At 60.1% G+C, this 10,000-nt stretch overlaps 2 non-coding genes and 1 pseudogene across 2 annotated transcripts in view; all 3 read left to right on the plus strand.

The window, feature by feature from the left end:
* Window positions 1-4,690: 4,690 nt before the first annotated feature.
* On the plus strand, window positions 4,691-7,061 carry LOC145274255 (small subunit ribosomal RNA; annotated as a pseudogene).
* A 396-nt stretch (window positions 7,062-7,457) lies between these two features.
* LOC145274253 (5.8S ribosomal RNA) lies at window positions 7,458-7,615 on the plus strand. Its single transcript, XR_013866623.1, has one exon. It is a non-coding gene; the product is annotated as a 5.8S ribosomal RNA (ribosomal RNA).
* A 598-nt stretch (window positions 7,616-8,213) lies between these two features.
* The window catches only part of LOC145274249 (large subunit ribosomal RNA), a 5,728-nt gene continuing 3,941 nt past the window's right edge, over window positions 8,214-10,000 (plus strand). Inside the window, exon 1 of the ribosomal RNA XR_013866619.1 lies at window positions 8,214-10,000. This exon is cut by the window's right edge and continues 3,941 nt beyond it. This is a non-coding gene — a ribosomal RNA (large subunit ribosomal RNA).

Genomic DNA, 10,000 nt, shown 5'->3' on the forward strand with positions numbered 1-10,000 from the left:
TCCGACATATGTTGGAAAGGAGTAGCGATCGAGCGAAGGGGGCTGTCGGTAGGCGGCCGCGGGTTGCATGTGTGCCCGGGACAGCACCCCCATCCAACTAAGGGGTGTCCCCCGGGGGCCAGGGGGACCTCGTCCAGGTCGGCCGGGCGCTTCCAGACGCCTACCGACACCGGTCAGGTCGGCGAGGCTCCCGGCGGCCCCGAGCGGGACCACAGGTTGCGGAAGGCGTCCAAGTGAGCGGCGGCGACGCCAGGAGGCCCCCGGGGTCGACTCCGCGGCCCCCGGGTCGGTGTGCGGGCCTCCAGAGCTCGATAAAGTAGTGGTGTCGCTAGCGGTCGAGAAGGCACTTTTCGACGCCTACTGCCACCCCCACATGGCGGTAGGCGCAAAACTGGAAAATCGCCGACCAGAAATGTCGCTTCGTATAATCGACGTTTTTTTTGACCACCATTTTCAGGTGTCGGAGGTGGGTCTGGACGAATACCAACACCATTTCTGGGGTTTCACAACCGCCCGGCTTCTCCGACATATGTTGGAAAGGAGTAGCGATCGAGCGAAGGGGGCTGTCGGTAGGCGGCCGCGGGTTGCATGTGTGCCCGGGACAGCACCCCCATCCAACTAAGGGGTGTCCCCCGGGGGCCAGGGGGACCTCGTCCAGGTCGGCCGGGCGCTTCCAGACGCCTACCGACACCGGTCAGGTCGGCGAGGCTCCCGGCGGCCCCGAGCGGGACCACAGGTTGCGGAAGGCGTCCAAGTGAGCGGCGGCGACGCCAGGAGGCCCCCGGGGTCGACTCCGCGGCCCCCGGGTCGGTGTGCGGGCCTCCAGAGCTCGATAAAGTAGTGGTGTCGCTAGCGGTCGAGAAGGCACTTTTCGACGCCTACTGCCACCCCCACATGGCGGTAGGCGCAAAACTGGAAAATCGCCGACCAGAAATGTCGCTTCGTATAATCGACGTTTTTTTTGACCACCATTTTCAGGTGTCGGAGGTGGGTCTGGACGAATACCAACACCATTTCTGGGGTTTCACAACCGCCCGGCTTCTCCGACATATGTTGGAAAGGAGTAGCGATCGAGCGAAGGGGGCTGTCGGTAGGCGGCCGCGGGTTGCATGTGTGCCCGGGACAGCACCCCCATCCAACTAAGGGGTGTCCCCCGGGGGCCAGGGGGACCTCGTCCAGGTCGGCCGGGCGCTTCCAGACGCCTACCGACACCGGTCAGGTCGGCGAGGCTCCCGGCGGCCCCGAGCGGGACCACAGGTTGCGGAAGGCGTCCAAGTGAGCGGCGGCGACGCCAGGAGGCCCCCGGGGTCGACTCCGCGGCCCCCGGGTCGGTGTGCGGGCCTCCAGAGCTCGATAAAGTAGTGGTGTCGCTAGCGGTCGAGAAGGCACTTTTCGACGCCTACTGCCACCCCCACATGGCGGTAGGCGCAAAACTGGAAAATCGCCGACCAGAAATGTCGCTTCGTATAATCGACGTTTTTTTTGACCACCATTTTCAGGTGTCGGAGGTGGGTCTGGACGAATACCAACACCATTTCTGGGGTTTCACAACCGCCCGGCTTCTCCGACATATGTTGGAAAGGAGTAGCGATCGAGCGAAGGGGGCTGTCGGTAGGCGGCCGCGGGTTGCATGTGTGCCCGGGACAGCACCCCCATCCAACTAAGGGGTGTCCCCCGGGGGCCAGGGGGACCTCGTCCAGGTCGGCCGGGCGCTTCCAGACGCCTACCGACACCGGTCAGGTCGGCGAGGCTCCCGGCGGCCCCGAGCGGGACCACAGGTTGCGGAAGGCGTCCAAGTGAGCGGCGGCGAGAAGCGGAGGCCCCCGGGGTCGACTCCGCGGCCCCCTTTCAGGTGTGCGGGCCCTCCAGTAGGCCTCAAGTAGTGGTGTCGCTAGCGGTCGAGAAGGCACTTTTCGACGCCTACTGCCACCCCCACATGGCGGTAGGTGTAAAATCGGAATAGACCGGACCAGGAATGTCGAGGGGGAAAAAAATGACAAAGTCCTGGTGTGCCTAGCCTACGAGAAGGCACTTTGCGACGCCTACCGACATCCCCATGTGGCAGTAGGCGTAAAACTGGAAAATCGCCGACCAGAAATGTCGCTTCGTATAATCGACGTTTTTTTTGACCACCATTTTCAGGTGTCGGAGGTGGGTCTGGACAAATACCAACACCATTTCTGGGGTTTTCCAGTTTGAAAGTTTTATAAAACATGTTCGGTAGGAAGCACACTTTGGTGTGTCGGTTCGTCGGAGCAGCGACTCTTTGCCTCGTGGTGGTCCGGAACGTCTCTACGGGCTTGTCGCAAAGGCGTCAGAAAGTGGCATCTCCGCCGCCTAGGGCTGTCACCGTTATCGCTGTCGCCGCGCTCCAACTTGTTTTGATCCGCCGCCTTCGTTCCTGCCAACCGTGCGCCCGCTCATCGTCGTTAGGTTATAATACGTGGTACGTGTGTGTGCTTCTCCGTGGACCTAGGGCTGCTCGACGTGTCGAACGATATGTTGGAACAACTAACGGCTCCTTTTCCTGGTTCCATAGTCGTCGTGGTACCCGCGTCGTCAGCCATATCTATGTCCACCATGTTTAGCCGATACGTTTGCTGCAGCTTCTGCTTCCGCCTCAGCGTTCGCCGCTCTCAGCCGCCGCTGTTGTTGCTGCCGTTCTGCCATTCAACCACTACCTGCGAATCTTTCGATGATCGGCCGAACGACCCATCGCTGTGCGACCGATAAATCCTCCGGATTAGGGAGAAACGCCGCCGCTCTCTGCCGCCGTCGAACGGAAAAACGTACATTGTAACGAACGAACGAACGAACGAACGAATTAACGAACGAGCGAACAAACAAACAAAAATAGCCGCGGGGGATGCACTATGTAGATCCTGATCCCCTTGTAACCATACGTACGTTGTTCGATGCTCTCCCGTCCTGGAAGTCGCCGCAGCAAACAGGAGGATGAGCAGCAGCAGGCGCCGCCGCCGTAACCGCCGCCTGCCTGCCGCCTCCTACTCCTGTCAGCGTCCGATCTCACAGCCGTGTGAACGTTCGCTGACACCCGATTTCTTTCCGTCTGGCAAAACCTTGGACGTCCCGCTCGCGGTACACGTGCTGCAGCGACTTCTCGTCCGACAACGCATAAGCGTCGACGTCTGCCGCCGCATCTTCTGATACGTGGACGGTGATAGCGCTAGTCCCTTCTTGCGCCACCTCCACCTTTGTTAGCGCCAAAGAAGATCGATCGAGCAGTCGTGGTCGCAGTCGATTAACCCGTTTTCACCGTCCGCAGTTCCCAAGCCGCCGATCAAGTCGTTGCTCTTCTTGTTCGTTCTTCCCATACCGTCGATTTGCACGGCTGCCGGATGAGCCATCCTCTGTCCGGCGAAGCGCTCACGTCAGTGATCGATACTTGCACCGACAGTCCTCCCGCTCGCGACTCGGTGCTCGAATCGGACTCGTTCGTTTTTATCTCGATGCGATTGTGAAAAGGGGGACCGGTCGTCAATGTCGTGTGTGTCGACGATGTTGTTCGCCCGGTCCGCCGCGTTGTTGTCGTTTTTTTTTTTTTTTTTTTTTTCCCCTAACGTTCGCCGTCGCACGGACGAAAGGGTGAGAAAAAAAAAAAAAAGCTCGAAAAAGCCGCCCAAAAAAATCGGACCGAGGAGCCGCTTGCGAGAACGCGCCATGTGCACGTTGTCTCTCCTCGGTTTTCCGAGCACGAACACGACGCCGGTCGGTCGGTCGGTCGACGAAGGCGACGACGAAGGTGACGGGAAAATTTACGCCGCCGCTGCCCTGGTCCAGCTCCTCCCCGATGACGGCTGTGATGTTGACGTTGACGTTGGCGACGACGACGACGACGACGGAGACGACGACGACGACGAGACGGCATCGATGGCGACCACGATGACGACGACCTCGACGAGTTCAGTCTGCACCTTGACCTCCGATGTCCGTGTGCACTGCCGTCGTGCTGTTTGTCGTTTGTCGTATGTATCGCTGTCAAGGGTGCCGTTGTCGTTGTTGTTGTCGACGTTGTTGCTTGCTCTCTCGTCTCGGTCGGTTGGTACGTTGATGACGACGACGACGACGAAGACGACGACGACGACGACGAGACGGCATCGATGGCGACCACGATGACGACGACCTCGACGATTCCAGTCTGCACCTTGACCTCCGATGTCCGTGTGCACTGCCGTCGTGCTGTTTGTCGTTTGTCGTATGTATCGCTGTCAAGGGTGCCGTTGTCGATGTTGTTGTTGTCGACGCTGTCGTCTGTTCTCTCTTCTCGGCCGGCTGTGACGTGGACGTTGACGACGACGACGACGAGACGGAATCGATGGCGACCACGATGACGACGACCTCGGCGAGTTCAGTCTGCACCTTGACCCTCGATGTCCGTGTGCACTGCCGTCGTGCTGCTTGTCGTTTGTCGTATGTATCGCTGTCAAGGGTGCCGTTGTCGTTGTTGTTGTCGACGTTGGTCGCTTTCGTTCTTTGAGTCTCGGTCTCGGTCCAAGTCAGGGGAGAAACAAAAAAGAGGCCATCAGCGCGGGCAGCGCGCTTCTACTGACGGCGAACCTCCTCGAAAAACAAATAAACACGTGCCCGTCGTTGTAGTTGTCTGTCTTATGTCGGTCGGTCGGTCGGTCGGTCTGTCGTTCTGTCGAAACAAAGTCCCAAATTCCAACGATACCTGGTTGATCCTGCCAGTAGTCATATGCTTGTCTCAAAGCTTAAGCCATGCAAGTGTAAGTTCACGCCACGCATTAGAACGGGCGAAACCGCGAATGGCTCAGGAACCGGACCTAATCCTCGGGACCGTATTCCTCCTCGGAGGCGATGGATAACTGTGGCAATTCTAGAGCTAATACATGTGACACAGGCCGCGATCGGTCGGCGCGCCGTCGTCGCCACGCCTCGCGCGCTGGCACCCGCGTCGGCCGTTCCGGGTCGCGGCGCTACATATTAGACTGAGACCGATGCGCGTCATTCCGTCCTCCCGTCGTCGGCGTTCCCGCTCGCGGGTCCGTTCGGTGGCGGGGCTCATAGGGCGGCGCGCTCCGCTTTGGTGACTCTGGATAACTCACTGGTCGATCGCACGAGCTTTCACGCCCGGCGACGGGTCTCTCGAGGGTCCGCCCTATCAACTGTCGACGGTCGGTTAAGTGCCTACCGTGGTTACTACGGGTAACGGGGAATCGGGGTTCGATTCCGGAGAGGGAGCATGCGAAACGGCTACCACATCCAAGGAAGGCAGCAGGCGCGCAAATTACCCACTCCCGGCACGGGGAGGTAGTGACGAAAAATAACGACGCGGGACTCTGTCGAGGCCCCGCGATCGGAATGAGTACACTTCAAATCCGTTAACGAGGACCAACCGGAGGGCAAGTCTGGTGCCAGCAGCCGCGGTAATTCCAGCTCCGGTAGCGTATATTAAAGTTGTTGCGGTTAAAAAGCTCGTAGTCCGAACTCGGGTTCGTGGTCGCGCAAGCGGCCCCGGGGCGGCGGCGCCATCGTCCGTCGTTGACTTTGGTCGTCCGTTCGCATTCCCGGCCCTTTCCGCCGGTGTCAACCGCTAGCATACCCGCCACGCGGTCCTGCCGGCGAGGTGGACGAGGAGGTCGTGATCGGGATCCGGGAAAAAAAAAACAAGTGGTCGTCGGTTCGGTTCCGGGAGTAGTCTAACGGGGGGGTGCTACGTGTGTGTGTTTGGGTGCGTTCATTCGCATCCCCGCACTCTGACCCCCGCGCTTCTCTCCCTCTCCCTTTCCGCGCGTTCCTCTTTTTTTTTGAACCCCCCGGTCCGCTCCGAGTCCCTGCTTCGTGTCTTGTCTGCGCGCGTGTTGCGGTCGGCGGTTTCTCCTCCAAGGGTGCTCTTAACCGAGTGTCCGCGGCGGCCGGTACGTTCACTTTGAAAAAATTAGAGTGCTCAGAGCGGGCTGTTCAAGCTTGCATACGATAAGCATGGAATGATGGAAGAGGGCCTCGTCTACGTCTGTCGGTCTCCGTCTACGGCGAGGCAATGATCGAAGGGAGCGGTCGGGGCCACTCGTATTGCGACGTTAGAGGTGAAATTCTTGGATCGTCGCAAGACGAACTGCAGCGATGGCGTGTGGCAAGCACGTTTTCCTCGATCAAGAGCGAAAGTCGGAGGTTCGAAGACGATCAGATACCGTCGTAGTTCCGACCGTAAACGATGCCGACCGGCGATCCGCCGGCGTTCGCTTCCATGACCCGGCGGGTAGCCTGCGGGAAACCAGAGTTCGGTTCCGGGGGGAGTATGGTTGCAAAGCTGAAACTTAAAGGAATTGACGGAAGGGCACCACCAGGAGTGGAGCCTGCGGCTTAATTTGACTCAACACGGGAAAACTCACCCGGTCCGGACACCGGTAGGATTGACAGATCGATAGCTCTTTCTCGATTCGGTGGGTGGTGGTGCATGGCCGTTCTTAGTTGGTGGAGCGATCCGTCTGGTTGATTCCGATAACGAACGAGACTCCGGCCTGCTAACTAGTGCGCCGATGTCAGTGATTTTTACGGCGGGCTCGGCGTCCTCCGTGGCGCTCGGGTCCGGGTCGGTTTTCTCACGCACTTCTTAGAGGGACGGGTGGCAGAAAGCCACACGAGGCGGAGCGATAACAGGTCTGTGATGCCCTTAGATGTCCGGGGCCGCACGCGCGCTACACTGGAGGTATCAGCGGGGACTTCGCCCCGGCCCGAGAGGGTTGGGAAACCTCTGAACCACCTCCCGTGATAGGGATCGGGGCCTGTAACCAACCCCGTGAACGAGGAATTCCCGGTAGGCGCGGGTCAACAGCCCGCGTCGATCACGTCCCTGCCCTTTGTACACACCGCCCGTCGCTACTACCGATCGAACGGTCCGGTGAGGTCCTCGGATCTGGCCGACGACGCCGCCGGGCAGTGCGCGACGTGTCCGTCACGACACTCGTGCATCTACGCCTCGGCGTTCGATGCCTGGAGAAGACGACCGAACCCGATCGTTTAGAGGAAGTAAAAGTCGTAACAAGGTTTCCGTAGGTGAACCTGCGGAAGGATCATTACCGTTTTCCCGTTCGAGACTGGTTTGTTGTTTTCCGGCCTACCTCCTCTGTCTGTCGGTGTCAACGCCTCGAATGCGCGCAAACAAACCTATAAAAGGCGGAGCGAGAGATAGATTTGTGGTGACGCGGAGGTTTTTAAAGCCCCAGCTCTTCTTGCTTGCTTCCGCGTCTTACCACCTGTTTGTTTTTTCGCCCACCGCAAGTGATGGCCGCTTCTTCTTTGCCTTGTCGCCGCTTTATCGTTTTTTTGTTTTTTTGCAGCCGCTGTGCCACCGCCGCTAGCTAAAAACAAACTACTCGCGACATTGCAATGCCGTCACGCCTCCTCGCACAGACCTCCTCGCACACTACTAAATCTATATAAACAAAAACTAATATAAAAAAACCCAAGTGCTGAACCCTGGACGGGGGATCACTCGGCTCGTCCGTCGATGAAGAGCGCGGCCAGCCGCGAGAACTGATGCGAATTGCAGGACTCAGTGAACATCGACACCTCGAACGCACATTGCGGCCCCGAGATCCCTTGTCTCGGGGCCACGTCCGGTCGAGAGGCGGAACGTTACATGTCTTTCTCCGTTAACGAAACGACATCTTGCCGTCCCCGTGCCCGCCCGGTCCTCGGCACGGTGGTAACCGGGACGTCGCAGGAGCGAGTGACGAGGGGGAAGAAAAATAAAAAAAGAATTGACTCCTTTCAATGTCTTTTTTTTTTTTAAAACCCTCTCCGGCCTCCTCCTTCGTCTCCCGCTGGCAGACCGCGGAGTCTTTTCCCTTTTCGACCGCGTGAAGAAACACTGTGGAGGAGGAGCAGGAGGAGTCTGTCCGAAAGCAGCCGAAGGGAGAACAAAACAAAAAAAAAGCACCGACCTAACCGACTGCCGACGTAAGCGCCGCCTGCTCGTCTCGCTCTCTGCCTCATGAAGGTGTCTCTCAGCGACGCCTCGAGCAGCGCGACGAGCACGGCCGTCGCACCGTAAAAAGGTGGCCGCGTCGTAGGCAACGCAACGTCGGATGGGGAGGACCCACGCTTTTTTTTAATTGTTGGCTTCTTCATTTTCGGTCGGACGGGCGCTATATCGGCCAGCCGTCGTCACACGGAGGGTACCGATCGAGATTCCTCTCCTCCAAACACCACACTCTACTAAAAACCGCCGCCCTCGGCTCGGACGAGACGACCCGCTGAACTTAAGCATATCGCTAAGCGGAGGAAAAGAAACCAACCGGGATTCCCTTAGTAACGGCGAGTGAACCGGGAGAAGCCCAACGCCGAATCCCGTCGCAAGTTAAAGGCTTCGGGACGTGTGGCGCATGGGTCGAAGGCAGCCGTTCGTTTTCGTCTCGCATAGTTCGGAGTTCCCTCGATCGGGGCCGCCCGCGGCGGGTGCCAGGCCCATTCGGTGCGGACGGCGAGCGACGGCCTTCGATCCGAGAGTCGGGTTGCTTGGGAACGCAGCCCAAATCGGGTGGTAAGCTCCATCCAAGGCTAAATACCGGGACGAGTCCGATAGTCGACAAGTACCGTGAGGGAAAGTTGAAAAGAACTTTGGAGAGAGAGTTCAAGAGAACGTGAAACCGCCCAGGGGTAAACGGGTGGGACCGCTCACCGCGATCGCGGGGGGACTCAGTCCGGTGCTGCCTAGGCTCGAGCCCAAACTCGATGTGTGTTCTTGAAAGAGAGGCCGTCGCGGCACAGGTCGTCGTTCGTCGTGTCCGCGGGGGACTCGTTCCCCGCGGTTCCAGCTTTTGTGCCCGCGTCGCCGACGAAGGAGACGGGCCGCGTGGATAGCGGGAAGGGAAACGTGGTGACGACCGCGGCGTCGGTAGGTGGCTGCGTCGGTTGGCTGCGACGGAGGGGACTCGTCCTCTCGATCGCTGCTGCCGCCGGGCCCTAACCCGCCGCATCCGTCGCCGCCGCTTCTTCTTTCCTCCTGCTCCCTCCGCGCGCGACTCCGCTGCACCCGTCCCCTTCATCATCGCTCGGCGTAATCATGGCGCGGGCGCTTCGGCGCGACCTCCGCGCGGCCGGCACCGGACGCACTTCCCCTCCGGTCCGTCGTCGCGACCCGTTCCCGGCGTGCAGGTCGAACACGCGGGTTTTTTTCCGTAGGCGGCAGGCGTTTCATCACCCTGAAAACCCCCGTCTTCCCACCTTGTGAAGTCGGGGGCCACCGGCCGTCGGGCCCGCGAACGTAACTGCCCCTTTCTGCCGGGAACGGAGGAAATCTGACACGATCCGTTACACGTGGCGAGCCGGTCCGTTTTGATCCCGCCGGAAGTCGCGTGCGGGCGACGCACTCTGTGTGTCGCTCCTTAGGCGCCCCACCGTCTCGGGCGCGTGCGCGATGAGAGGCGGGATAGGACTGGCGCGGCCTCGCCGTCACGCACCTCGCCGACGTTTCGGGTTCTTGTCGGGGGCAACCCCGCCCGCGCCCGTTTCCGTTTCCGGAGAGGTCGCTCGGCGACGCTTTTTTACTCGAGCCGCCCGCCACCCCGGGTCAGCGACGTGCATCGGCAACCCACCCGACCCGTCTTGAAACACGGACCGAGGAGTCCTGGCCGTTCGCGAGTCGTAGGGGCCACCTCTGACTAACCCCGAAGGCGAAGCGAAAGCGAGAGAGCGTGTAGGAGGGCGTCGATCGGGAGAGGTGTCGTGGCAAAGTCGTCCGGGGGTCGTCGGGGGGTGTCGTCGGTCTCGTGCCGTCGTCTTCTCCTCGCCTCACCCGCCTCCGAGCCGTGCCCGATCCCGCCGGCGCGGCGTTTTCGGCCTTCCGCCGTCGCTGCTGCGGTGCCCGCAACTTTTCCTTTTTTCTCTCTTCCCGAGAGAGATAGGAGAGGGAAGGCTCGTGGCTGACGTGCGGTTGTTTTTCCCTCCTCCCCGAGAGGGGACCGGCGCATCATCCAAAAAGGGGAATTGCCGGGCGCCAGCTTCCATATCCTCC

This window comes from Euprymna scolopes, unplaced genomic scaffold (genome assembly GCF_053919585.1).
Source record: "Euprymna scolopes isolate OS-2025 unplaced genomic scaffold, ASM5391958v1 sca297, whole genome shotgun sequence".
In the NCBI taxonomy this organism is placed as follows: domain Eukaryota; kingdom Metazoa; phylum Mollusca; class Cephalopoda; order Sepiida; family Sepiolidae; genus Euprymna; species Euprymna scolopes.